Raw genomic sequence first — 27,301 nt, 5'->3', positions numbered from 1 at the left:
CAAAACATAAATAAATAAATAAATAAGTAAAAATTAAAAAAAAAAAAAGAAATATAGGCCGGGGTCATGCAGCCCCCATTGCCCCTCAGATCAGGGAGGAAGAAGGCCAGTGGCTCCCACTAGCGCTCAGAAAACAGGCAGGGTATGTTCTCTAAATACTCTCCAGGAAAGGCAGTGGACCCTGAGCTCCCCAAATTCTTAGTAAAGCGGACAGAGGCCAGAATCCCGTCAAGTCTTCTTTGAACAGAGAGCGGCGGGGGCGAGGGGGGGGCGTCCCGAATGTACAAAATCATTTTTTCCCTGGCAATTCTCAGAAAAGTGGGCAGGGCAAGAATAGCTAAAACTCTTCTCAGAACAAGGGTCAGGGGCAAGATTCCTCAAGGTTTTCCTTAGAACGGGGGCTGGAAGCAAGAAACCCAAGATTCTTCTCAGAAGAAAGTCGAACCCGTGACTCTAGTCAGAAGAGAAGCCAGGGCCAACGAAACCCTTCAGAAACAAGGCCGCGCCACAGCTCGCCCAGTGTCCTTAGAGCGCGCCTCATGCGGCCCCGCCCACTGCCCGGCGTAACCGCCCCACGCCCGCCGGGCCCAGGCCTCCTCCGGTGCATTGTGGGTGGGGCGCCCCTGCTGAGCACTGCGGGGAACCCCCTGCCCATCCAGTTGTTGGCCGCCGGGCAGCCCGGTGTAACCCCCCGCCAGTGTCCGAGCGAGCCGGCCACGGATTGACGCGTCCTCATGCCCCACCCCTCGCGGTGTTCCTACCCTGAAGCTAAAGCCCCGCCCCCGCAGCACCCTGACTGGACCTGAGGCCCGCTGCACTCTCCCATTGGCAGGTCGCCTGTCAGTCACCTCGTCCCGCCTCCTTGGGCCCGCCCAGGCCCCCAGCGCGATCCCGAGGGTCAGCCGGCCAGCGCGCTCATTGGCCGCCGGGTGCTGTCCGTCATGAGTCTGGCCACGCCCTCTTCGGGGCGCGGATCCCGGGAACCTTGGCTGGATCTCATTGGCCTGCGGCCCCGCCACTCAGTGAGACGCGCCTCAACCCGGAAGTGTGCGAGGCGAAATCTGCCTAGCAACCGGGGAAGCCGGGCTGCGAAGCGGGCAATTTCAGTGTGAGACGGAGCGGCGAGACCGAGCGGCGGCTTCGAGCGCTGTGCGGCGGCTCCTCCCGCCCGGGGTCAGCGCCCCGGCGCGCGCACGCGCACCCCCGCCGCCCGAACGCGCTCCGCGCCACCCGCTCAGTCTGTCCGTCGACCGTCCGTCGTCCTGTCGCCGCGACTCCGCCGCCGCGGGCGCCACCTGAGGGAGCTGCCGCCGCGGGACCCGAGCGGACTGGATACGACCCTGCCACCCGAGGCCGCCCGGGGCCCAGCAGCCGCCCGCAGAGGCGCCGAGCAACTTCGGTGAGTGAGGGGCGGGCGCCGTTGGTGGCGGGTCCCCGGCTTCCGGTGCCCCGGGCTTCTCTGGGGCTTCCGCTTCTCTGAGGGGGCCGCTTCCATGCGTGGACCCCCTTGTCTGAGAAGACCCGCTTCCCTAAGGGACCCCGCCTCTCTGATAGGAGCCTCCCTTCCCTGAGGGTGCCCCATCTCTTTGAGGGACCGCCTGCCTCCCTGAGGGGCGCCTTCTCCGAGGGCCCCCGCCTCTTTGAGACTACCCCTCCCAACTTCTCTAAGGGGACCCCTGCTTCTCCGAGGGGTTGCTTTTTGCGGGACCCCCTGCGTTTCTGGGACCCCCCCCGTCTTCCCTGAGGGACCCCCACTTCTCTCAGGGAGACATCCCTGCTTTTAGGGCACCTTTCCCCTCACTTCTCTGGGGGACCCCCACCTCTGCGAGGAGATTCCTGCTTCTCTGAGCTGTTGTCCCACTGTTCTGTGTTCCTTTTTGGCCCTTGCCTTTTTAAGGTGTCCCCCGCTTTTCACAGGTCTTCCTTTCCTCCTACCTTTCTGCGTTGCTCTCCCTGCTTTTCTGTCCCCACTTCTTTGGGTGACCTCCTCCTTTTCCCAAGTGTCGCCCAACTAATCTGAGGTGTTCCTGCTTCTGTCAGGATCCTTGTTGGAGGTGTTCCCCACTTTTCTGATTTGACCCCACTTTTGATGGGACCCGCTACGTTTTGATGAGTACCTCCATTTTACTGAGGGGGCCCACTACTCTGAAATGCCCATACGTCTGACTGGATCCTTATTTACTTGAGGAAATGTTCCCCACTTTTCCAAAAAAGTTTTCGTTCTGGAGGGGACTCCTACTAATTTGTGGATGCTGCAGTGTTTGGAGGGGTCCCTGGCTTCTCCAGAGGTTCTCCCCCTAATATGAGATGTCCCACTGCTATTAGGCTCCTCACATCTCTGAAATGTGCCTGCACTCTTTCAAGATACCTCCTCTCTGATGGAGGACACAGTGGATTTCTTCACTTCTTTAAAGGGTCCCCCTGAATCCCCAGGGGTTCCCCTTCCACCTGCCTGAGGATAGTCCCCCTTTCCTGAGGTTTCCCTCCTGATTTGCTAAGGGAGAAACTCTTCCCCCATTTTTCCTTTGAGCCCCCAACTTCAGGGTTCCCATATTTCTGTTTGTGGTACCCACTTCTCTCTATTCTGGAAGGAGAGATCAGAAATATACCCCTCCCACCTTCAGTCTTCTTTCTTGCCAGATTAGGGGTATTCTCTGAACTTTTACCTCAGCTTCCAGGGACCTGGAGGAATTTGTGGTTGGAAGGGAAATTGGGAGACAGGCAAAAAAATGCTGTTTTCTCTCATCCTTTTAAGACCTGCTGGATTTGGGGGAGCAGGAGCTGTTGTCAGAGGACAGTCTTGGTTACTCTGTTTTTGAGTCATGGGGCCACCACAGTGTTGTCAGGCCAGTGTAGCAGGAGGGACAGGGCTGGAGCATTGTACCCCATTATCACACTTTCAAGTTGTGGGACTGACCCACTTCCTGTCCCATCCCTCAGTCCTCCCTCTGCATAGTATAACTCACCCCCCCGCCAAAAAAAAAAAAAAAAAAAGGAGAAGAAAAACGCTCTTTCAGGTCTTCCAGCTGTGTTTTCTCTCCCTAGGCCCTCTGATTTACCCCTTGATCTCCAGTGGATCCTCAGTTTGTGGGCCACTCGGGTTTGAAAGGCAGAGCAACAAGCAGGAAATGGGTCATCTTAGACCCAGGAAGGGTGGAAGGGAGGCAAGGAACAGGGAATTTGAATTCATTTCTCTAAGTTTTAGGTGACTTCAGCCTGGCTCAAAGGAAGTTTTTACGTGGCTTTTACAAATCTCATGTGTACCTTTTTTTTTTAATGGCCCACCCTGGATTCCAGGTTCACTCCAGTAGCTAATTTTATCTGTTTTGCCAAACGCAGAGCTCTCTGGAGCCCAAGTAGATGAATGCTGGCATTGAGAGATGGTCCAAAGGACAGGAATGAACTCAGTTTGAAACCTGAGTAACTTGTAACCACTTCGTGTCCATGCACAAGTCTCAGGCTAAAAATGTGGGGAAAATGTTCCTGAAGTGGAGTTCTGAAATATAGGCTGAACTTGGTTGGTTTAGCCTTTCAACCAGTTTTTCCCTCTGACTCTGCTAGAACTGCAGTTCACTTTACAGTTTGACTTAAGACTGTCTCTCTCCTGTTCATTTCCATCTGGGTCTTGCTTAATTTGAGTCCTTTGTGAAGACTCCTGCCGAGGCTATAATTTGAGTTCTAAATCTGTCGGTGGACCATGTGGACACAAGTTTCAACTCGAGCTATTTTCTTCTGTGGAGAAGTGCTTGGAGAGTTTCCTGGGCCCTCTGCTCCTGGGGTAGTCAAGTCCAGGCAGGAAGCCGCTACAGCCCTGGTTGCTCCTCTACTGTCTCTTCCTGGTCAGCTTGCCCTGAGGGGAAGAGGAAATATGGTGGGGAGCTCGGGGCTTAAGGTGTCCTGAGACAGGGCAGAGAAGTGCTGGCACATGTTTATTATTTGAAAATGAAGCCCATAGGACCAGCAAGGTGAGGTGTTAGGGAAGAGGGAGCTTTGAAGTCATAAGGACCTGATTCAGATTCTGGGTCTGTCCTTCCTAGCTGTGTGGCCTTGGATAAGTTATGGCACAAGATCAGCACGTTACTAAATATTTGAGGGGGTCACATCTCTGTGAATGTGTGTAAAGGCGCCTACAAATGGGAAGTGGAGGCAGCCAGCACAGCACCTAGCACATGGTTGGTGTGCAATAAACGTTGGTTGTTGTGCTCAGGAGGTTATGGTTCTGGTCTGGACTCCCAGACAGGAAGCACTTGACATTTTGCCAAGGCCAAATATGCCCGCGGAGCAAAGAGAAAGAAACTCGGAGTGTCTCTTGCAAAACCCACTGGCCACCTGGGTCTAGTAGCGTTTTTCTGTGTTCAGATAGCAGATGTGAGATGGATTTGCTGTGTGACAGGGGTTTGTGTTTGCCTTGGCCTTGCTTTCTCCCTCTGTAAAATGGGGTAATTTGTGAGTTAAGGCCATGGAGATGTATTACTATAATTAGACCACAGGCGAGATAGAAGATTATTACAAGCTTGAATTGTGGGAAGAAAAAGAAGGTGAACCATAAAGGATCACGGCCATACTTTGGGACTGCTTGACTGAGTGATATGCAGCAGTTACCTGATGAGTGATCTCTTCTTACACGTTAGAACCTTGGAAGAAGAACCGTTCTTTTAGGGTAATGGATCAGATTTGGGGACAAAAGACTGGAAAAGTGATGTACGAAGGCATTTATTGCCACACAATAATAGTACATTGAGTGTGTGGCTTAGTGCCCATGAGGAGATCAGAATTCACCTTGAGTTCCCAAGGATTCAGAGGGCTGTGAAGAGGCTAACTCAAACTCTGGGGATGGAGGCTGGGGTGGGCAGGACACTTTTTTTTTTTTTGAGAGGGTTTTGTCTTAGCAATTAGTGAAAGCCTTAAAATCATGGCTGGTGAGTTGGGCCCAGCCTTTTTCACTTATTCATGTGGAGACAGATGGCACTTGCCCTTGATAGCAAAAACCCGGGTTGCGGGTGAATAGTGGGTGAAAAATCTGAGCTAGGCCCCCACTGCACCGCTTCCAAGTTTGAAGAAAAGGGTTTTTCCCCCTCTCTTGAAATATCCCCTTTCCCTCCCTCTGCCCCCACCCTCCCACACACAGAGTGAATTTACTATTGAAGCCAAGAAATATCTGCCAGTCTTAAATTTCTCTTAATTCTTTTAAGGACATTTATTCCATTATATGGGAAAGGAGCAAAGTTTATTATTTTTAAAATATAAAACATAGGGTAAACAACTTTAAGGGGATTATTATCCCTTTTGAAATTATGATGTCCCTTGTGTGCCACAGACTTCACTCTGGTGGATGGTGGCGCCACTACCAAGTCCCTTTTATCTAACGGGAAGTTTTTTAAACTTTTTTTTGAATTGAAAGATCCTTACAGCAATAAAAACCCTTGGATAGTTAGGAACGATATTGATCTAGGTACATTTATTAGATGTAATGTTGCGTGGTTATCCGTTGGTGGGCAGCTCTAAAAGGTATGTGGGTCCCAACACTGCCCAGCTTCTAACTCTGGACAATAAACTGTTGATTTATGTAACTGAAATAGCTGGGGAAGTCAGGGTTTCCTTCCTGTTGGAGACAGCACTGGGGGCATTAAATCCCTGTGGGATTTTGATGATAAGAAAGAAGCTGACCTCTTTCGGAATTGGGAAATAACTACTGTATGGAGTCGTTCCATGCAAATGAATGGATGTTGTTATTTTGAATTTCTAGTATTAAGTTTGGCTTTATCCTCTCTGCAGCCTGGCTGCCTTTGTTTACACTGGTGCATTGTTTGAATATGAATTTATCCCTCCAAACTGGCCTATAAGGGACGTTTAAACACTCAAGTTAAGGGCTTAACTTGGCACAAGTTTTCCTGTGTGGCCGTAAGGTAGGGTTTATTTTGTTTTTTTGTTGTTTAATGCAACTAAAATAGGATTGAAAAATAGAAAGTGTTAGATTTTCTGGCTCATATAACTTCCTATGCCAGCAAATAATTCAGCAGTAAATGTGTGCCAATGATGTGCTAGGCACACCGTGCTGGGTGCTGGGGGCCTAGCAGTGAGCTGGGCCCCCAGGGACAGATGCAGTCAGCCCTCAAGGATCTTAACATCCCAGTCACAGACAAGTAAACAAATGAATGAAAGAATATCTCAGGGCTTCTTTGGGCATATTCCTGGATGTTGGGAGCTTGGGGTGGAGTTTCTTGGAGGTTTGGAAGTGAAACCTTACTACCCTTCTAATTTCCTCACTGGACTCCTTGCTTCTGTTTCCTCCCTCTGAAAGGAAGCAGAAATTATGGTGTTTTCCCGGTTGATTGTTGGCTTTTGGCACTAGTTGATCCAGGATGACTGTGGCTGTAGTCTTGGAGAAACAAAAGAGAGTCTGGAATGGTTATTGCCAGGAGCATTTTCAGCTTTACTTTTCTTGAAGTTGGTGGCAGTGTGTTTTTGGAATCCTGTGGCATTTCTTCATGGCAGTGCATGTTATGCAAAGAGATAAACAGCTATTAAAGCCCTTCTCGCCTTGTTTTAAATCTTAAAAAAAAAAAAAAAATCGGACAAGGGTAGTGCTTGGCTGTTGTTTATGGCATAGGAAAAGTGAGATTTCAAATAGGTGAACTGCTTAGTCATGTATTAGTAGGTTCTTGGTGCACAGAGTTCCCTCTGCCCTAGGGTTCCCTCTTGTATTGGGACTGGGGAAGCACTATTTTGATCTTCCTATGTTGTGGCCCGGATTTGATGTTAGTCCACATAGATCAATTATGTGACAGGTGCTTTGCTTAAGTAGGTGTATTTGTGAGGGGTGGAGCCAGAGAGCCACGGTGGATACTCATTCAGGGCCCAGGGCCCAGCAGGGGAGAGAGAGCATATTACAAGGAGAGTTTCTGGTAGTCTGTCTTCTTTTCCTTTCCCTTCACCCAAGTACTGACTCGTGAGGTGAAGAGGAAGGCCCAGACCGGAAGTGGGCGTGGACAAGCAATGCAACTGTGCACGTGACCAGACTCCCACCTCTGGGCTCTGTTGCCCTTGGGAAGTGGATGCTTGCTCTCTCTTCATTTCCTGTTCCCCACACTCCAGGCTGAGTTCTTGGGCTCCAATTTGAGCGTAGAAAACATGTTCAGGTTATCACTTTTTGCTCAGTAAGCTGTTTTGTCAGAACTGGGAGCCACCAGTGGACCTGTACCTAGCAGTTCTAGGGGCTCAGCTAATGTACCCACAAACTCAGGACTATCTGGCAGGGTGGTTAACAGGATGGTTTCCTATTGCATTATCACAATGTTCCCTGCAGAAGCTTGCCTGCAAAAGGCTGCTCTGGAGACGTGTATAGAACTAAAGGAAGCAGACAGTAGATAGATCCTTCTGCAAGAGTGTGCTCTTGAAGAATTGTTTGCTGTTATTTGTCTTTGTTGCTTTGTAAAAGTGCCCTGTGTGCAGTAGAAACTTTGGAGCCAGAAAGCCAGATTCTGCCACTTGCTGGCTCTGTGACCTCAGGAAGGTGGCCTAACTAACTGCAAGTGGCCTAACCTCTTTGAGCCTCAGTTTCTTCATTTGTTGAGTGGGGATGGTAAGCACGAAGCAAGCAGCTGGATTGTTGTACGTGCCTAGTAAAGGTAGTTAGCAGAATCATACCAAGGCTGACTATTCCTCTTGAGGTTGGCACCCAAGTTTGGATAGCTATCTATGGCAGTTAATACTGCCCAAGAGCAAACCAGTCCATGTTGGGGCCACAGGCTGCTGCGTATGACTGAGGGCTGATGATCTAGAGGTTCCTGCATTGGCTGATTTTTGACAGTGGGTTCCCTTAGTTCATCATAGCCTTACACTGCTGCTGCTGCCGCTGCCACCGCATCACCTTGGTGTACCATATGGACTTGCAGTGCCTCCTGAAGCATGACAGGGTAACTAGGAAAAAGGCTCAAACCTACACTCTATGTGGCTATAGTATGTTGTAGGAAAAGCCTTACTTTTGAGTGTGATGGAAATATTCATTTAACTTGGTAAGGGTCAGGCACCTGGCTGGACACAGGAGCTCATATGCTACTAGGAAAAAACAAGTTCATGAACTGATAACTGCAGCAAAATGCTGCAGTTGGATTGCGGAAGGAGAGCCTGCAAAGGAAGGGGCGATCGGGAGAGCTACTTTTTAGGTGGCTACTCATTCCCAGGAGAGGAACAGCATGGGCACTGTCAGGGACCTGGAGGTAAAGAAACAATCTGGTGAGTTCCCTTGACCTGAGGAGGTTATGCTCATCTAAAAATCAGAGTTTGAACTGAGCACCTTTGGCAAGAAAAGCCCAAAGTTACCTTCAAAGGTAGAGAGTCTTATAAAATGTGCCATAGTAGGATTCAAGATTGAACTCTAAAATATTTAAATTGAGCTCTGAATAAGTATTTTCAATCAGAAAGCAATGATGGCCAGTGAAATCAGACCATGCAGACTCTATTTATAATAGTATGCATTCTACATGGAGTTTCAGGAGGACAGATAATGGGGGCTGCTTCTGAATTTTTTTCCTTTGAGAATTGTCATTTAAGCTGGTCTAAAACTCTTTTTTTTTTTTTTTTTTTTTTTTTTTTTTTAAAATTTTATTTATTTATTTATTTATTTATGGCTGTGTTGGGTCTTCGTTTCTGTGCGAGGGCTTTCTCCAGTTGCGGCAAGCGGGGGCCACTCTTCATCGCGGTGCGCGGGCCTCTCACTGTCGCGGCCTCTCTTGTTGCGGAGCACAGGCTCCAGACGCGCAGGCTCAGTAATTGTGGCTCACGGGCCTAGTCGCTCCGCGGCATGTGGGATCTTCCCAGACCAGGGCTCGAACCCGTGTCCCCTGCATTGGCAGGCAGATTCTCAACCACTGCGCCACCAGGGAAGCCCTAAGCTGGTCTAAAACTCTTAATACAGCAGAACAGTTTTTTCTTTTTTCTTTTTTTGGCTGCGTTGGGTCTTTGTTGCTGCACACAGTCTTTCTTTCTCTTTGCTCTCTGTGGCAAGTGGGGGCTACTCTTCGTTGCAGTGCACGGGCTTCTCATTGCGGTGGCTTCTCTTGTTGCAGAGCACGGGCTCTTGGCTCGTGGGCTTCAGTAGTTGCAGCACGCGGGCTCAGTAGTTGTGGTGCATGGGCTTAGTTGCTCCACGGCATGTGGGATCTTCCTGGGCCAGGGCTCCAACCCGTGTCCCCTGCATTGGCAGGCGGATTCTTAACCACTGCGCCACTAGGGAAGTCCCCAGAACAGTTTTTTAACTTGCATGACATTTTCAAGGTTTAGGCTTTATATTTATATTTACAAAACTTTAAACTTTATACTTAACCTCTTTTTTTTTTTTTTTTAAAACTCCTGACTTTATTGCTCTGTAAACATCATTCTTTTTTTTTTTTTTTAAGAAATTCACGTTCTTTTATTTATTTATTTATTTATTTATGACTGTGTTGAGTCTTCGTTTCTGTGCGAGGGCTTTCTCTAGTTGCGGCAAGTGGGGACCACTCTTCATCGCGGTGCACGGGCCTCTCACCGTCGCAGCCTCTCTTGTTGCGGAGCACAGGCTCCAGACGTGCAGGCTCAGTAATTGTGGCTCACGGGCCCAGTTGCTCCGTGGCATGTGGGATCTTCCCAGACCAGGGCTTGAACCCGTGTCCCCTGCATTGGCAGGCATATTCTCAACCACTGCGCCACCAGGGAAGCCCTATACTTAACCTCTTAAAGTATCTCTATTGAAGGTTGATTTTTGACCCAAATTTGAAAAAAAGATTTTACTGCTCCCAAACCAGGAGTTGGTAAAATTATAGGCCTGACTAGGTCAACATGCAAGAGGACATGGTGTTTGTTATCAAGCTGTGAAGGAGAAAACTAGAAAGACCCGCCTCCTGAATTTCCTATAGTGAAATGCTGGGCACCAGTGGAGGAGGGGAGTATTCATCCTATTAGGAAAACTTTGGGGAGGAATGTTTTCCTCTTTCCTATGTTAGGTCGGAAGATCTGCCATTTAATAACTGGGGAGGGGGGTGTGAACTGGATACCAAGTTTTTAAAACATGTTTTTCTTCACATCTAAACCAAGGATGTTTATTAGCAGGCCACTGATGTGACTAATACTCTTTCTTTGTTAAGCAGGTTTGAATAGGTTGATCTCTAGAGTTAAGACTGTCATATAGCATTTTTTTTTTCTGGTAGTTTTCTGATTTTTTTCCTGTTAATTCTTTAATTCATAGAAAACATGGTTCACTTATGAACTTTTCAAAGACTTAAAATTGACCTAAATTAGGTGTGCATATTTTTTTTTTTTTTTGTAAGCCATATATAGACGCAAAAGAGATACTCCTTGCCAACTGGTGACACATGCAGATGAAGACAGAGTGGGAGATACACTTCCGGTTCACAATGATACTTCTGAGCAGTTTGTATTTAACCCTTTAGGGAAGCATTTGTGCTCAGAGCCCTGTAACAGTGGGATATCGTCAGGGCCACACAGAGACTAACTGCAGATGGAGCCTGAACTCCATGTTGCATCGACACTAAGTGTTCAGAATTGTGGTTAGAAATGATACTCAAAACAAACACATGTTGACAAAGTGGTTCATCTCTAGAGAGCTGTGCTTCAGAGAGCTTTTCTGCATACACAACAGGGATGGGGCAGATGGGTGCTTATCTGTCTCCCACAAACTCCTAATCTAGTGTAAAAGTGTTGTGATTTAAAAAATGACATTTGTTGTAGAAGCTGTAATGTGTTGGGAGTATTGTATTTTTCATAAAGCATAGTCCCTTTAACTATTTTCTGGTCCTTGAAAAAAGTACCAAAAATATCAAAGTACTAGGGAAATCAAATTCACATAGAAATTAATCTTTTCCTTTCCTTTCCCAACCAATTGCTTTGCAATCTCACCATCTGAGAGTGAATTTGGGGTGAAATAAGAAACTTTAAAATAATCCTCTTAGAGATTGTGGTTATATTGTCCCTAAACTCCATGAAAATAGTTTTAGACTTTAGAGTACTAAAAATGCAAAGTGTGGAAAGTAGTGCTCTTTTTCATAAAGGTACTTTTTTTTTTTAAACTTGGTACACTTTTGTAAATTTATTTATTTATTTATATTTTAAATTTTTGGCTGCATTGGGTCTTTGTTGCTGTGCGCGGGCTTTCTCTAGCTGCGGTGAGCGGGGGCTACTCTTTGTTGTGGTGCGTGGGCTTCTCACTGTGGTGGCTTCTCTTGTTGAGGAGCATGGGCTCTAGGTGCACGGGCTTCAGCAGTTGTGGCTCATGAGCTCTAGAGCGCAGGCTCAGTAGTTGTGGCACACAGGCATAGTTGCTCCGCGGCATGTGGGATCTTCCCAGGCCAGCACTCGAACCCGTGTCCCCTGCATTGGCATGCGGATTCTTAACCACTGTGCCACCAGGGAAGTCCGAAACTTGGTACACTTTTGAATGAACAACCTGTTTATTCTTTGGAGAGCTTCTCAGAAAACAAGAGGGAGCCTAGTGTCACTGTTTGATAGCAGTAATCTAAAAATTGGTTGAAGTCTACATAACTAGATCTGCTTAGCTTATGAATTGAAGTAAGTGGTCGACAGTTCATTCGGTGTTCTGAGAGATAAAGCCACCTAGAAAGTTTAAAGGTTAATGAATCCATCCCTTTGCAGCCCTGTCTGCCCCAAAGCCCTCACACTCCAGGAGTAGCCAGCTCTGGCCCTTGCTTCTGCTGTTCTGGATGCCTGGGATGTTCATCCATTAAGAGCTGGCTCAAATGTCACATCCATAAAGATCTCCCAGACCCCTCTCCAGGGAGGGGAGCAGCCTCTTCCTTTGTGATTCCTGTCTTTTCTATGAATGCATTTTCTGCATTGAAAGCATTCTATGTCTTTCTGTGACACCAGCCTGTGAACTTCTGGAGCTGGTGCCTACAGGCTCCCCAGCCTACAAAACCCTTGTGATGAGTGGTCTCTTAGACGGTTCTTGTTGATCAGTGTTTATCATGTAAGACATCTTAAATTCTGTCCACCAGGAACTTTAAAGACATTTTCTGATTAAAACCCCAAAAGTACAGTACCTTAAACATTTAGTAGGTGATGCTACTCCTTTTCAGTCGGTTTCACACTACTGTTGAGCCTTTGACCAACTTCTGCTTTATAAAAGAGGACACGAACATGGAATTTGGCCCAAATTTCTTTTCTTCAGTCCCTTTGTTGTACAGGAATTAACTCAGATGGTGTTTGGAAGTTTATCTAATAGTACATTAGAAAGATAATTAGAATATTTCTGCAGTGGTTAGGGTGGAAGGAGGCTTGGCTATTATTAGCAAGGATCTGGTCTGAAGGATATGAAGTGAATTCGGCAGAAATTTTTGTTTAACTTCATAACAGAAGTGTTTTTAGAGTATCATGTTAACTGGTACCCATAACTATTAATTGACTGCCTTGTTCTTAGGGCAGAGGGGAAAAACTTCAGGAGAAACATGGTTCTAGCCCTAGTTGTCTCTTTTTTTTAAAAAATTTATTTATTTATTATTTATGGATGTGTTGGGTCTTCGTTTCTGTGCGAGGGCTTTCTCTAGTTGCGGCAAGTGGGGGCCCCTCCTCATCGCGGTGCGCGGGCCTCTCATTATCGCGGCCTCTCTCATTGCGGAGCACAGGCTCCAGACGCGCAGGCTCAGCAATTGCGGCTCACGGGCCCAGCTGCTCCGCGGCATATGGGATCCTCCCAGACCGGGGCTCGAACCCGTGTCCCCTGCATTGGCAGGCAGACTCTCAACCACTGCGCCACCAGGGAAGCCCTAGTTGTCTCTTAAATTAGGGTTTCTTCAGTTTTAGAATGGCATCTGAAGGTGATTGCATCATATTTCATAATCACCCAGCTGAACTATTTGCTGTTTAGTCCAGTACTATAGGCACAAGGTCTTTAGACCAAGCAGTCTCAGCATTCACCCGCCTGAGCATCTGGGACCCCAAACAGGTCTGGATTCACTATCGCTTTTTCCATCTACACACTTGGTCCTCTCTTCCTATCACAGAAATAAACTCTATTTCACCCTTTCCCAGCTGGAGAAGTTGGCACTGTCCCCTGGAGCAGCCCACCTGTCACCAGTGCACACCTCAGTCCATAGGGGTGTGTCATTAATATGTCACAGCTGATGCGTCCCTCTTTATTTTTTTTAAAAATAAATTTATTTATTTATTTTTGGCTGCATTGGGTTTTCATTGCTACGCGCAGGCTTTCTCTAGTTGCGGAGAGCGGGGGCTACTCTTCGTTGCGGTGCACAGGCTTCTCATTGCGGTGGCTTCTCTTGTTGCAGAGCATGGGCTCTAGGGGAGCGGGCTTCAGTAGTTGTGGCGCGTGGGCTCTAGAGCGCAGGCTCAGTAGTTGTGGCGCAGGGGCTTAGTTGCTCCGCAGCATGTGGGATCCTCCTGGACCAGGGCTCGAACCCGTGTCCCCTGCATTGGCAGGCAGATTCTTAACCACTGCGCCACCAGGGAAGTCCCATGCCTCCTTCTTTAAAACAGGACGGTTGTCACCTTGGTGACTCGTACAGGGTTTGCCAGCTCAGATTCTGGAATCCCTATGTCAATCTCATGTCTTGGGTCTCCCACCTGACCACACTTTGCTCTGTTTATAGTTAATTAAGTTGGCATTAATCAAGACCCAGGTGAGGAGCAGTGAGGTAGTATTTTGCTTATATTGCTTTAATATACATCATCTGATTAATCGTGGAGTAAAGCAGTTCTCAAAATAAACAGCTGCCGAATTAGAGTGAAAATCATTTGCTTTAAACTATCTTTGCATATGGGATTAGGGAGTTTCCTGCATTCCTATACCGTCACCTGTTTGAGAATGAACTGTTTTTGTTTGGTTTTTGAATTTGAACATTTGAATTTCTTTGTAGCAAAGCAAATTGCTGACAAATCTGGGTCAGGGAAGGTGTTTGGGGGTCAACAACTTGTACTTTGTATCATTTTTAGTTTAAGGAATGCTTCTCTTTTGGCCCTGGGGAAGTTGTGCCAGATGTTGGCATTAAGCCCTTGGAAGATTTTGGGGGTAGGATTGATTGGGGGTGGAATCAACAACAAAAAGTTGCTGATTGGGTGTGGAACTCAACACAATTAAAATGGGCTTTTTTTAACTTCTTATTGGGGTGGGGGCACATAGCAGAAAATTTTACTTGTAAAACTTATTCTACATTAAGTGTTTTTAAAATTTGGGGTCAAGACCAGTTGTGGGTTGGAATTACATTGATTTTTAAAAAATGAAATAGAAAATATCAGTACATTGCAAGGTATGTTTGGTGAAACTTTTGTTTCACTTGTATTAGGATATGTTATCTAGGTGTCTCATCATGAATTATTTGTTTTAACGCTGTAAAAAGAACATGGAAAGGGCCTTTTTTGGTGATTGTTCAGAACCTAATCTTGATATTGAGAGCTTCTTGTGATACTAGATATTTTATTTTCCCTATTAAAACTGTGTTTGTTTTATGTAGTTGAACATCTCCAAAACCCATCCTCTCTCAGGTTAGACTGCTTCCCGTGTTTCCTCCAAGTCACTGGAGAGGGAAGGGTGCAGATTTGCTTTCTTGGGGGGTTTCACCTTCTCCCAGAGGCACGGGGGCAGATTGGGAGGTAACTGGAGAGGGAGAGCAGTCATCTCTGAAGTGTCTTTGAACTGAGTGGGTCTGGAGCTTACTTTGTAGAACTCTCTTTACTGCGCTGGAAGAATTACGGTTTCGCCGCTCCCCTGGAGGGGAACTTCTGTGTGACGACCCCGCGGGGGTGGCATTCTAACCTTGGTTTTCAGAAGCAGTTGCCTGAGGTCTCGCGGCTCAGTTGGAGCGAGGTCAGCAGTGAGCGCGTCGTGAGTCAGCCCTGGGCGCGGCCCGCCCGGCTCTGCCGCGGGTGAGCTGGCGACGACCCCCCTGCCCCTGCGGCAGGAGCCCGCCCGAGCCCTCGTGGGAAACCGGCGCGCGGGGCCAGGCGTCCAGTGGAGCGCGGTCAGGAGGGGCGGTGCTTCCGGGGCGGTGTCGGTTTGCCTGACCCTGCCCACCACTATCAGGCCCCGCCCCAACCGACTGGCCCCGCCCAGCCGGGCGCGGGCGGGCGGCGTCGCCTTTAAGAGCTCCCCGGTGTTTTGGGGGCCGCGGGCCGGGCGCGCTGACCTGGTGCGCATGTCCCGGGCGGTGACGCCGGCGCCGGGCTCCATGTGTGCGGCCGAGGGGCGCATTATCTGGCCGGCGGCGCGGGCGGGCGGGCGGACCGGCGGAGCGAGCGCCGCGGGCCCGGGCGGCCCCACAGGCGGAGCGAGCGCGCGCGGCCCGGCGCCCCCAGCCCCTCGGCCGCCCGGCCCCGCAGGCGACCCCGACCCCGGCCCCGCGGCCCCTTGAACCCGCGCGCTGTCCTAGGGCCCGGTCGGCCCGCGGCCCGGTAAGTTCCGGACCAAACTTGGCGGGGGGCGGGGGCTGGGGTCGGGGCCGAGGTCGTGCGAGGGAGACTGGAGCGGCAGGGGCGGTGTGGGTTGGGCAGGGTCGGAGGGTCGGGGGGCTGTGAGGGACCCCTGTGTGAGCATGGAAAAGTGAGAGCGAGCGAGTACTGCTTTTATTCTGGGAGCGTCTTTTTTGCGCTGCCCTGGAAAGTTCCGCGCTCCGACGCCGCCCGGGCACGTGGGGGCCGGGCCGGGCGGGGGTCCTGGAAAGTCGGGTCGTCGCCCCTCTTCCTCCTGCGCTTCCTCTGGGGTCGGGGGAGGGGTCGGGCCGAGAGGCGCAGCTTCCCAGCGGCCGGGACGGGCTGGGGGGCGGTGGCACGTGGGCGCGCAGGGCGAGGGTCCCGGGCGGGGGTCGCGGGCTGGCCGGGCCGCGGCGCTGAACCCCGCGGCGACGGCGACGGCGGCTGCGGATCCCATGTCAGAATAAGAGTCCCCGCGCGCCCACGCCTGCAGGGCTGGCCCTCCCCCCGCTCGCGCCCTTCCTGCCTGACCCCCGGGAGCCGCGGGACCCTTCCCCCTCTGTGGGTTCCGGCGTTTCACAGGGCTTTACACTTTAAATTTGGCTCCCCATCTAGGCGCTGGCTGTATTGATTTCTTTTTTCCCACCTGGAAAGGGTCGGCATCAGTGACTAGACAGCAGCAGCAGCTGGCCTTTTAAAGGGATTATTGCCAAGAATCGGAATTGATCACTTCAACAAGGAAGGGCTTATGGGCAGGGCCCTAGCATAGAGCGTGATTGACACTTGGTGTGTGCGCAAACACTGGGACCCAGAAATGAATGGGGATCCCTCCCTTAGGAACTCAATGACACGTTGGGTGTACGTTTCTGCCCTGCCTTGGGAATTTTGCAGGGACTGCTTAATTTTGTGTATCTGATCCTATGCCTTTAGGTGTGTAGTTCATCCTTATCTTTAGAGCTTTGGATTCTTTAGATCAAAGTCCGAGTGAGTCACTTGCGCCTTTAATTTCCTCTCTTCCTTACCCTTTTACTTCTTTCAGTTTTCTTGGAGTGCACAGTACCGGTTAAGTCTCTGGTTCCGTATGTCCATTTCACACAGTGACACCTTCTGGCTGTGGTAGCGCAGAGAAACTGAGGGACAGACAGCCTTCTGTGCAGTTAGGTGCTTTAGTCTTGGACCCACTGTCCTGTTGATGTTTTTTTTTTTTTCTGGTAGTGGTTACAAGTTTTCTTTTAAGTTAGATTATGTGCAGTGTTTGCTGGCACCAGATCAGTATGCTGAGTAGCGTGTTAGACCTGACAGCAAGCTGTGGAGGAAGGCTAAAAGATGACACCGGCCCCGATTTGAATGCCCACTGTGTGCTAAGCTCAGTGCACAGACATATTTCAGTGCCCTTAACAATCCGACGGAGGAAGGGAGAGTATAGTCCCCACTTTACAGGTGAGGAAACTGGGGCTTCTGGAGGTCAGGCTGCTTGCCCAAGACTGCTTAGTAGAGGGGCAGAGCTGGGCTTGCGCCTGCCCTGTGGGGCACCAGAGCCCAGGAATGCTCCTGTTTGCAAGCTCAGTATGTGAGTATTTTCTCGTAGCTCCTAAAACAAGGCCATTTATTTGTCCAGGCTCCAGTACACCTCTGCTTGGAGTTGGGGGATGACCTGGTGACACCATTTCTAGCCCTGCTTTGTCCTCGGAGAGCAGAGTTACCAGCTGGCTTTTAAGAACCAAGCCACAGAGTCACCCCCTTTGCCCTGCTTCCATAGCCTGTAACTCAGAAAAGTTAGTCCTTTTCTAGAGGAAGCAGTTTAGGTTGGGGATTTTGAGAGTAATTTGCTAGACCCTTGCCTGAATTACTCCCCCACTCTTCATCTTTCATCCTCTATTTCTCCCCTAAAATTCTGAAGCTGGGTTTTGCAGAGGATTGCCTCTCATCTTGGATGTGGTGTAGAGAATGGGATTAATGTATTAATGATTTGGATGCATTGTTATTTCCATTCAGATGACATCATTTTTTTTTTTTTAATGTCAAGTCATCTCTATTAATGCAGTATCATTTGGCGGATCCTACAATCTTATATTTTGATAGAGAGGAAAGAAATAATGCTGCTCTTGGTAAAAAAAAAAAGTCCTGGAAGGATTTGCACCAAGATTAGGGTTAGCAGTAGTTTGTTTGTTTGGTTTTTTCCTTAACTTTTTGATACCTGTGTTTTATGATTTTTTTTAAAAAGAAGGAACATTTTAAATTTAAGTAATAAAACATTTTAAAGACTCCAATTCTCAACTCTTTAGTAGTTCTTCTCACTTGTTTTGCATCACTTATTTTGTGACTTTGTGGCATTGCGAGTAGTGATTTCTGTATTGATTTATTCAATAAATATCAATGTGCATACTGTGCCTCCGGCACCATGCTAGGAATCCCTGCTCAGTGGAGTTTACTGTGAGATTAATGGGAGAGAAATTGTAACTAATCTCATAAACTTGGGGAAACTTACAAGGGCCAAGGAGAGAAGGATGCTGTGACCTGGTGAGCAAGACTTGAGGGGGTCTTTTTTCAGCTGGGATCGGAGGACATGTAGGAGGAGCTAAATAGGTAAAGTGAAAAAGGGAGAGCATTTCTGGCAGAGAGAGTGCTTGGAACTGAAAGAAGATCAGTGTGGTTGGAGCAGAGAGAGACAAATGTGCAGGCTCCAGGGCTGAGGGGTCTGGAATTTACCTTGAGAACAGTAGGACCTCATTGAAGAGGATAATACAGGGACCCATGTGATGAGGGTGCATTGGGCCTTAGATAGCAGAAGACTGGAAGATGGTGCCTGAAGGACATGAGTGGGAGAGTAGCGAAGCCATTCTGAAATGTTGGCATTTTCTGGTGTTCTGTTGGGAGAAAATCAAGAATGACCTTCAGAGTCTTGAATGTGTCTGTTTCCAAGAGACAGAAATGTAATGCCCTTACCACTGAATCCAGTTAAGGACTCTTGGTGTGGGTATGCTAACCTCTCAAAGCATAGGCAATTCAAATGCTTGCCTGGAGAACTACCTGTTTGGACTTGGGGTGTTTCTGTGCCATCAAATGGAATGGAAAAGATTATTTTCCCTAGGCTTATTTTTTTCTCCCTGATGATTGAGTTAATTTACGCTCATTGTAGAAAACTAGGAGGATTATGAAACAGGTGAGTAGGTGAGGTCTTCATGAGCAGTCGTCCTGGGGTAATAGAGTATCATTGGGATTTCCTTGTAATAGTTGTTGGGTTAGGAAGTGCGGCAGAACCAGAAGAACGAGTTGGCAGTGTCATAGATTGAGGCTTACAGAACTGTGCAGCCTGCTCAGTGTGGTTGTTTGTTAGAATGGATGCTCTTGAGTTATTTGAACTGTTTTAGGAGGTGAGTTGGACAGCCTGGCCTCAGATTGCTTTTCTTTCAGGTAATGAAACTTACTTTATGTGCTAACTGTGCAAAGCTACATCTTTACCTTGAATTAGGAAGGCAACGTGTTAAGAAGGTTGACGTAAAAAAATACAGGGGACCTGAAGTGGTGGCAGTGAGATGGAAGTAGTGAGACTGGTGTTATGAGAAACAAAAGTACCAGCTGGGGACAGATCTTACATACTTGTGGATTCTGGCAAACAGGATCCAGGACTTCTGAGTCAAGAGGAATGTTAGACCACGGGCTTCTTGCCCCTCCTCTTGCTTTCTAGGCTGTATTTATGACCTCTTTTTGTGTGTGATGAGAATGTAGGTTAGTCTTTTGGAAGACAGAGAAACTTACTCTAATTGAATACCTGCAGGTAGCCGTAGGAAGTGACTTGAAATCCTCCGAAACCTTCCAGGGTATGTGGGAAAGGGTCTTTGTGGCTTCAGTGCACTGCACCCACTTTCTCTCTCTTGATTTTCACAGAGGTACTTGAATCTTTCAGCCATTCCTTCTGCATCTCCATCTCTAGCCTTGAAACCACTTGACCTGCCTTGCTAGTCAGGTCTTTTGGTTTGAACCTTCAAAGCTAATTCATCCTAAATGAGGTAATGCCTTTGAGTACACTTTTAATAAATAGTGCTGCATTATAGTGGCCAACCAGATCCTCCTGGTGCCAGGGAGGCTGTTCCACATCCCAGTACCGCCTTCTGTTTGCCAGATGAGGCCGGGGGCCTGTTCCCAGGTAGCAGGTCCCTGTAGTGGTGTCATGGGTCAGCCCTGGCTTTGCCTTAGGTTGGGTGTGAGCTCCACCTGGCCACTTCCTTGTGACTTGACCTTGGTGAACCTTGTCCTCTGTTTCCCATTTCTAAAAAGGGGGTAGTAGTGTCTGCCTTAAATAGCTGAGTTGGGAGTGAGATAATAAATGCAAGTGGCATAGCACAGCACCTAGTATGTGTTCCTGCTCAATAAATTGGAGTTCAGTGAGTGTACCATCATGACTAGAGCAGATGAGGCAGAGCCCCAAAGCATTAATGACTGTTCTGCTTCTCATGTGTGGAGCACCTCTATGTTTGTGGGACAAACCATCACTGTCTCTGCCCCTTGGAACCACAACCTTGTCCCCACATTTCAGATGGAAGAAGGTGAAGTCCCTACAGAGGGTGATACTTGCCAGAGTCACCTGGCTGATTTTTCTACAGCTGGGACTGGGCCCCAACCTTTCCGATTTCAGACTATGAATGTTTTTCCCACCAGCCTTAGTGCCTCCCTGGTGATAGAGAATGGCTAGGTTGGTGGTGCCTCATCAGGGCAAAGGAGACACAGCCCCTTTTCCTGATCCCGAGCTTCCTGAACCCCACATTCTGATTTTCAGGGGCAGCCCTTCCATTTGTAAGATGTTTGCCAGGCAGATTCTCATGGGGTCCTGCCTTTGAGAACCCAGAGGCGCCCCTGTACCTCTGGCTTTATCACTGAGTGGACTCTGGTCAGGGATGAGAAGTAGGTTGCTTGATGGTGCTTGCAGTGGCAAACAGGAGAGTTTGGGCCCGAATCCTGTCCTCCTTCCGCATTTACAGCTCTCTAGCCAGTTTGGGAATTTGGCAGATCTGACTACAGCTTACCACTCTTCAGCATTGGGCAGGTTTTCTGGCCACCTGGCCTCAGCTTTCCCATCCATAGACAGGGACTGTATCTTAATCTCATGGGATGGCTGTAAGGGCAATTGCGAAATGTTTGAAAGTAGTCAGGGGTATCCTAGCCCTTGATCCTCCATTTACCTCTGAGACAGAAATCCTTCTCTGGGAAAATTCCCTGGCGGTCTAGTGGTTAGGACTCCTAGCTTCCACTGCAGGGGGCACGGGTTCGATCCCTGGTCGAGGAACCAAGATCCCGCATGTCTCGAGGTGGGGCCAAAAAAAAAAAAGCAACCAAAAAACAAAATCCTTCTCTGCCCAGAGGACAACTACATGATGATCCCCCTGGGTCTTACATCTCAGTCATCACGCACAATGAAACACTCAGATTGAGGAGCTAGATTTTCTTTATAACAAAATTCCACCACAACCTAACAATTTGGAGGTCTTCAGATCTTATTGTAAGGAGATCTCACCTAAAAGGTCAGTCAGGTTATCCGGAAGGGAAGTGAAAAAAACCTTGTGGTCTTAAATCTGCATATAATCCCAATATAACATTTCCTACAATCGCAGTTGTTCTGTGCAATTAGCCTTTGAGTCAGTAGCTGTTAAACTTGACTCAACACATTCTTACCTTAGAGGCAGCTGCTCACCATGACCTTGGAGGTGAGCAGGTTTCAGGCCAGTATCTTCGTCACTTGAGTTTCCATTTGGTGGACTTTTGTGGCAGTGACAGCATATTTTTAGCTTTCTTGTGTGTTTTGGGCAGGCTCACTCTGCCAGCCAGTTCTGAAAACTTCGCTGCTACAATCTTCATTCATCCACGGAGGAAACACATTTTTTTCCCAATTGCTCAGTGGTGTGGGGAAAGTAGGAGCATGGCAAACTGAATCCTTGGTTTGAAGGTGTTGATTGAATTGGTTGAGTCACTCCAGACCTGTGATATTCTCAGGACTTGCATATCATTGACAACACCTGAACCTCATTTTCTCTTCTCTCCTGTATTATTCTTGTGCATGTAAAGGGCTAATGCCCACCCCCTTCAATGGCGGGCAGTTCTTTTAGAGGATTCTGGAGTCAGATCCCTCCCTGGGACTCTCTTACACCCACCGGAACCTGGGGAGATTTCGAGGGTTTGATTAGTATTTTCCTTAACACTTTTGTTTGATTAGCTGACCTCAGCAGTTTGTATGTTGGTCATCTGTCTCTTGCCTCTCTCCCCAAACATTTAAAGTTTTTATTGTTGAGGCTTTTTGTTTGTTTCAACCTTACAAGTGACATTTCCTGATGCCAAAGACTGGGGAGGTGGTGGGAGCCTCAGGTGTCAGTAGTAGGCATTTGAAGTTTTTGAAGTTTGCTTTTGAAGTTTTCTTGGTTAAGGATATTAATGGACTGAGTCTGGATTGAAATGTAATTGTAGCCTTACTCTCATTTATATTTGTCAGGCAGAGCATTAGAAATGTAACTATTTTTGGTCCTTGGGCAGCAGACAAATGTAACATTCACCTGAGACTAGCTTGCTTCTGTGTGCTGTTTTGCTGAACCCAGCAGGCAGCATACAGACTTCCAGATGAACAGGACAGCCCTTGATGTTACAAACTGGAAACTGAGGCCTGAGAGGAAGAGTGGCTTGCCCTGGGTTGACTTGCAGAAGAGAGAACATAGATCTCTGTTGCATTCTAGTGCTTCCTGGTCTGATCTCTGTTATCCTTATTTCTTTATGGCCTGGTTAGTTTAGAATTTTTTGTTTTGTTTTAGGTTTCTCTTTTATCTATGTAGTGTAGGTCCATTGGCAGGTTTCCTTCCTCAGGGCTTTGTTTTTTGAGGTCATTATGGTATCTCTGGTGTGAGGATGGGACAGGACACAGGGAAGAAGAACTCAGGGCTGCTTCTGGAGTCTCAGGGCTGCCTTCAAAACAAAACAAAAACTCTAGCTGTGTTTCCTGTTCTGGAATTGAGTGGTTGATGGCTTTCAATTTTAAGAGCATTAAACTGCTTTTCCCCATCTATTAATAAAAAGTAATGGCACTTATTATTTAGTCATCTTTCGGGTGATCCATTTTGGGTGTCCATTTCAAGATTCGGAAAAGCTAGACATCAGATCCTGTACGAGGCTCTGATGGTCAGCTGTGCTAGTCTGGGGCAAGAGTGAAGGACCTTAACACTCAGAGTAGGATGAGTCTAGGACAGCACAAGCTGGCTGCTAAAAAGCTTCGAGGGAGGTTATTTTTTGCATATCCTTTATATGTGGGGAAGTCCATTCTGCCTGCTGAAGTAGTCTTTAAACCATTTCATAGGAGAACTGGTTAGAGGGATTGACCATGTTCTTGGAAGAGAGAAGATTGGGTGGGGGGTGGCGAGGGGTTTCAGGAGACCCATTGGTGAGTTGGGATCTCAGCTCAGGATTGGACAGTTGGCCTTTCCTGCTGTTGGTGCCATCAGGTACCCACTCACCCCCCTCAGGGAGGATGGAAGGGGCTCCTCTTACTTTCCAGAGTTAAGATCAGGTGACCCTGACACAAAAGGCAGCAAAAGTGGACAGGTCGCCACCTGGGGAAGGTACTTATTAGCATTGGGTGAGCAGATGAGAGACATGCACCTTCTGTGAAGTTTAAGATGGTGGGAGCATGCCCACTTCGTTACCTTGGTTTATTGCAGAAGGGAGAAAGTAACTTAAATTGCTTAGAAAAATTAGGGTCACTTTGAATCAGTTTAACCAGTCTTCTAAGTCTATGAACTAGGGTTGGCTAATTTTTCTTTTAAGTTATTTTAAAAAGTTAACGCAGTGACATAGAAGAGCCTAAGCTACTCCAGTAGGTGGCCTATGGAGTGAAATGCAGTACAGGTGTCTCAGGCCCCGAGATAGTGGGTCTTCGGTTTTAGGGGTGCTGAGTATGAGCAAAGGTGAGGTGAGCTGGGCCCTAGAGAAGGGTGGTCTGAGATCATGTTTACTGCCTGGGAGAAGGTGGGCATTGGTGAGACCCAGGGCGCAGCCTATGGCCCTGGATGGCCACTTTCTGCTTCACTAGGAGAACGTAGTGGGTTGAGGTGTGGCGGTCCTGTGTGACCATCAGGACCCAGGACCCTCATGAACTGGAGGGACGTGTCTTTGACCCTGCCAGATCTCGGCTGGCTCTGGGGGCTGGGTGCAGAACTTGATTTGTCCTTGTGTCTCTTCCTCCCCAAACAAATAGTGCTTTGTGTTAGATGAAAGTGTGATAAATAACAGGTAAAAGAATAAAATATCTGAGGGACTGTCTTGTATATACGAGTTCTGCTCTGTTCCCAAGAGTGAAGTAGTGATGGATAGGTGGAAATTAGAAGGACATGGCCCTTAACTTAGCCTGAAAAAGAGCTTTGTAGCAATTAGAGGGACCAGGAAGAGGCTCGATGTGATTCCTGTGCCCCAGTAGCTGGTTGGTAATCAGCATTTTCTTTTTTTTTTTGATGTGGACCATTTTTTTTTTTTTAATAAATTTATTTTATTTATTTATTTTTGGCTGCGTTGGGTCTTCGTTGCTCCGCGTGGGCTTTCTCTAGTTGCAGTGAGTGGGGGCTACTCTTCGTTGCGGTGCGCGGGCTTCTCATTGCAGTGGCTTCTCTTGCGGAGCACGGGCTCTAGGCACGCAGGCTCAGTAGTTGCAGCGCACAGGCTTAGTTGCTCCGTGGCATGTGGGATCTTCCCGGACCAGGGCTCGAACCCGTGTTCCCTGCATTGGCAGGCAGATTCTTAACCACTGCGCCACCAGGGAAGCCCGATGTGGACCATTTTTAAAGTCTGTATTGGATCTGTTACAATATTGCTTCTGTTTCATGTTTTGGTTTTTTGGCCTTGAGGCACGTGGGATCTTAGCTCCGACCGGGGATCGAACCCACACCCCCTGCATTGGAAGGCGAAGTCAACCACTGGACCACCAGGGAAGTCCCGGTAATCAGCATTTTCTAGATTCTGAGAATTTTCTAGCTTGAGGTTTTGGACACTTTTCCAAACAGACCTAGAGCGATTAAGACACTTCTCTGAAACATCCACATGAATTTTTCCAACAGCTGCTGCTTCCTAGTTTGAGAATGTTTCCCTGTTTCATGCATTGCTCAAATGTTTCCAAATCCTGACTCTTCTTGCAGCGTTCAGGGGAGAAGACAGGTGGGTGTCTTACCCAATGATAATACTGGTTTTGAGAGTAGGGAGAGGGGTTGTGGACACAGGAAGGAAAGGGGCCTTGGGGACCTGGCACTTGGAAAAAAAATGACTTGGGTCTGAGAGTGACATCTGCTTGATGATGACCAAGACACCATCAGGGTCCTGATTTTGAGGTCATGGGTGGGAGTGAGGAATCAGGTGAGTTGGATGAGGGCAGCAGCCTGGTGCCTCATATGCAGAGCTGGGAGGACCAGCACATGCCCTGGCCACCACCCACCTTAGGAAGCGCTCCCACAGGGCCTGGGCCGTCCCCCAGCTCCATGTCCCTTGGGCCATGTGTCTTTTGCTGTCCTCGCACTCTCCTTGCTGTGTCTGTGGCCAGAGGACCTGTCTCCTTCCCACTGGTCTGTGTCTGCTCTGTTCCCTACCTCATGCGTGAGTGCTGTGCTGTTCTGATGGAAGGAAAAAAGATAATTCTACACATCTGTTCCTTGCCAAGGACCCCTGGTCCGCTCTGTGGAGTGCTAAGAGTGGTTGTCTTGTGTGTACATCTCACACAATGGAAAAGAAGATGAAAAGGTCCTAGTTTATGACCTAGGCTGGCAGTGGGTTTTTTTTCCCTTAATTTTTTGCTGCGCCCCGCGGCATGAGGGATCTTCATTTCCAACCAGCATCAAACCCGTCCCCCCGACAGTGGAAGTGCAGAGTCTTAACCACTGGACTACCAGGGAAGTCCCTGGTAGTGTTGATCAAGTCCTTTAAGCCCCTTCCCTTGGCTTGTATGTACCCTGGCAGGTAGGGGCTCAGAAATATGTGCTTCGTCAACCTCTGAGGGTTTTAGTGCCTTTCGCAGAAGGTGAAGATGCACACGAGTTATTGAATTTGCTGTATGGTCCATGGAATGAGGGTTTGCACAACAAGGCTCATTCCTCCAGGAGGTTTCTAGCAATTCAGTAAAGGGTTAAGTTAGTGTGCTGTTGTAAGAGTGAATCGAGGGTGTGCTAATCTTTGCTTTAGGAAGTTTTTCCGTAGCCTTGGGAAGGATCCAGCCTTAGGATGGCCTTAAGAGTCTGACTGCCCTCGAAGGTGTGGTGGTTCAGATTTGAGCCTGGGTCTGGGAGATGGCTGACCTGCATCTGGATCCCCATTTAACTTCTTAATCCTGTGACCCTGGCCAATCACCTTGACTTATCTTAGCCTCTGTTTTTTTCACTTGTCAAGTGTGGGCATCAGTGGCAGTCCCCCGTGTGAAGTGTGGGTGACAGTGACAGTCTCCCAATGTGAAGTGTGGTTAGTGTTGGTATACCTCATTCTGTGGTTATGAGGATTAAATGAAAATCAGGTATGTAAAGTACTGGCACCACGCCTGGCACCACATAAAGAATTTAATAATCGTTATCCATTGTTGCACTTTTCTTTTCCTCCTTTAGTAACAAAATCTCTTGTCAACGTGTTAAAGGTGATTTTTTGGATGTTCCTGCCTTGTCAGCAGTGAGCTTTTTTTTTCTGTAGCAGTTTGAATCTGTGTGCCCAGTGGTAGCTTTCTCAATGGAGAGTCAGGCCCTCCCCTTTCTGTGCCACCAAAGTCCGATGAACACTGATGAGTCCTGGACCATGGGGGACAGTGGAGCCCCCACTCTAGCAGTAGTGTGACTGGGGTCTTGGGGACAGACCTGCAGTGCCTGGGGCTCAGGCTGGATCTTGGTGCTGGATGGTTAGGTAGGACCTAGGTCTGTGTGAGGTGGCTGGTGACAGAGCATGGCAGTGGGGTAGGCCTTGGAGGAGGCCAGAGGGTCCCTGCAAGGCTGGCCCAGTAAAGGTGAGGTGAGTGAACACCCCTACCCTTGCCCCCGTGGCACTACTCCTCCTCTCTCCTCCTCGCCCCTTTTGGTCTGGGAGGGCTGGTGGTCTGGGACTCGAGGCGACTTCCCAGGGGATTTCTTGCTTTGGGTTGGGTTGTATTGGCAGGACGGTGCTTTGAGAACATTGGAATGAGGTGGACTTTGTGGGCTACTTGGGAACCTGACCCTACTTAGGACAGTGTTTCTCTGGAATGTGTGGTCTACGTTCTCAACAACTGACAGCTTAGAAGTACACCTTTGCCTGGAAGATAAAAGTGTGTGCTGGCCTCGTGTGTGCCCATGTGGTGTCCTATATATATTGGTTTTGTGTGCACCCTTGTGTGTGCATGTGCATATGTGCTTATGCACGTGTGTGATGGCTCTATATGTGCTTGTGCGTGTGTGTATGTGTACAAATGGAGGAAAGACATTTCAGTCCGTGTTGGTCATGGGCTTCATGTGGCAGAGTCCTGCCTTTTGTGGGGTCCCTGGCCCACTCTGGGGTGAGTCTCAGGTACAGACAAAGTCCCACTGAGGGCACAGCCCACAGGTTTCTTTGGGCTTCTTATTTTAAGTCTTATTTAAGTCACATGACATTTGCATTGTACCTCATAGCACATCAGGTTTAGTACTAAAATCTTCTACCAGCAAGGAAATCTCCAACTCGCAGCGGAAGCCAAAACAAAGCGTATTTCAAAATTCTGGTGTCCTCGCCATTGCACCCCAGGAAGCAGGCCTTTCACTCTTCTAAAGCTTTGGTAGAGGCCAGGGATTTGGTCTTTGCTGCCTCTCTCTTCCAGGAGCAGGCTTCTCTATGTGTCTGACTCTCTAGCACGGTTTCCTTCTTGCTT

At 48.4% G+C, this 27,301-nt stretch overlaps 1 protein-coding gene across 6 annotated transcripts in view; it reads left to right on the top strand.

Annotated features, from left to right (window-relative positions):
• Positions 1 to 1,061: 1,061 nt before the first annotated feature.
• Positions 1,062 to 27,301, top strand: part of GATAD2A (GATA zinc finger domain containing 2A) — a 102,473-nt gene continuing 76,233 nt past the window's right edge. For 2 of the 6 annotated variants that reach the window (XM_057540234.1, XM_057540236.1), the window contains exon 1: positions 15,116 to 15,414. The gene's annotated coding sequence lies outside the window, so the exon portion shown is untranslated. Of the gene's footprint in view, positions 1,400 to 15,114; positions 15,415 to 27,301 lie in introns of those variants that run through there. The other 4 variants (XM_028162176.2, XM_057540235.1, XM_057540239.1 and 1 more) reach the window with 4 other exon arrangements.

Source organism: Balaenoptera acutorostrata, chromosome 2 (genome assembly GCF_949987535.1).
Source record: "Balaenoptera acutorostrata chromosome 2, mBalAcu1.1, whole genome shotgun sequence".
NCBI lineage: Eukaryota > Metazoa > Chordata > Mammalia > Artiodactyla > Balaenopteridae > Balaenoptera > Balaenoptera acutorostrata.
Note: the sequence above shows the minus strand (reverse complement) of the source record. Positions and strands in the feature narration are given on the sequence as shown.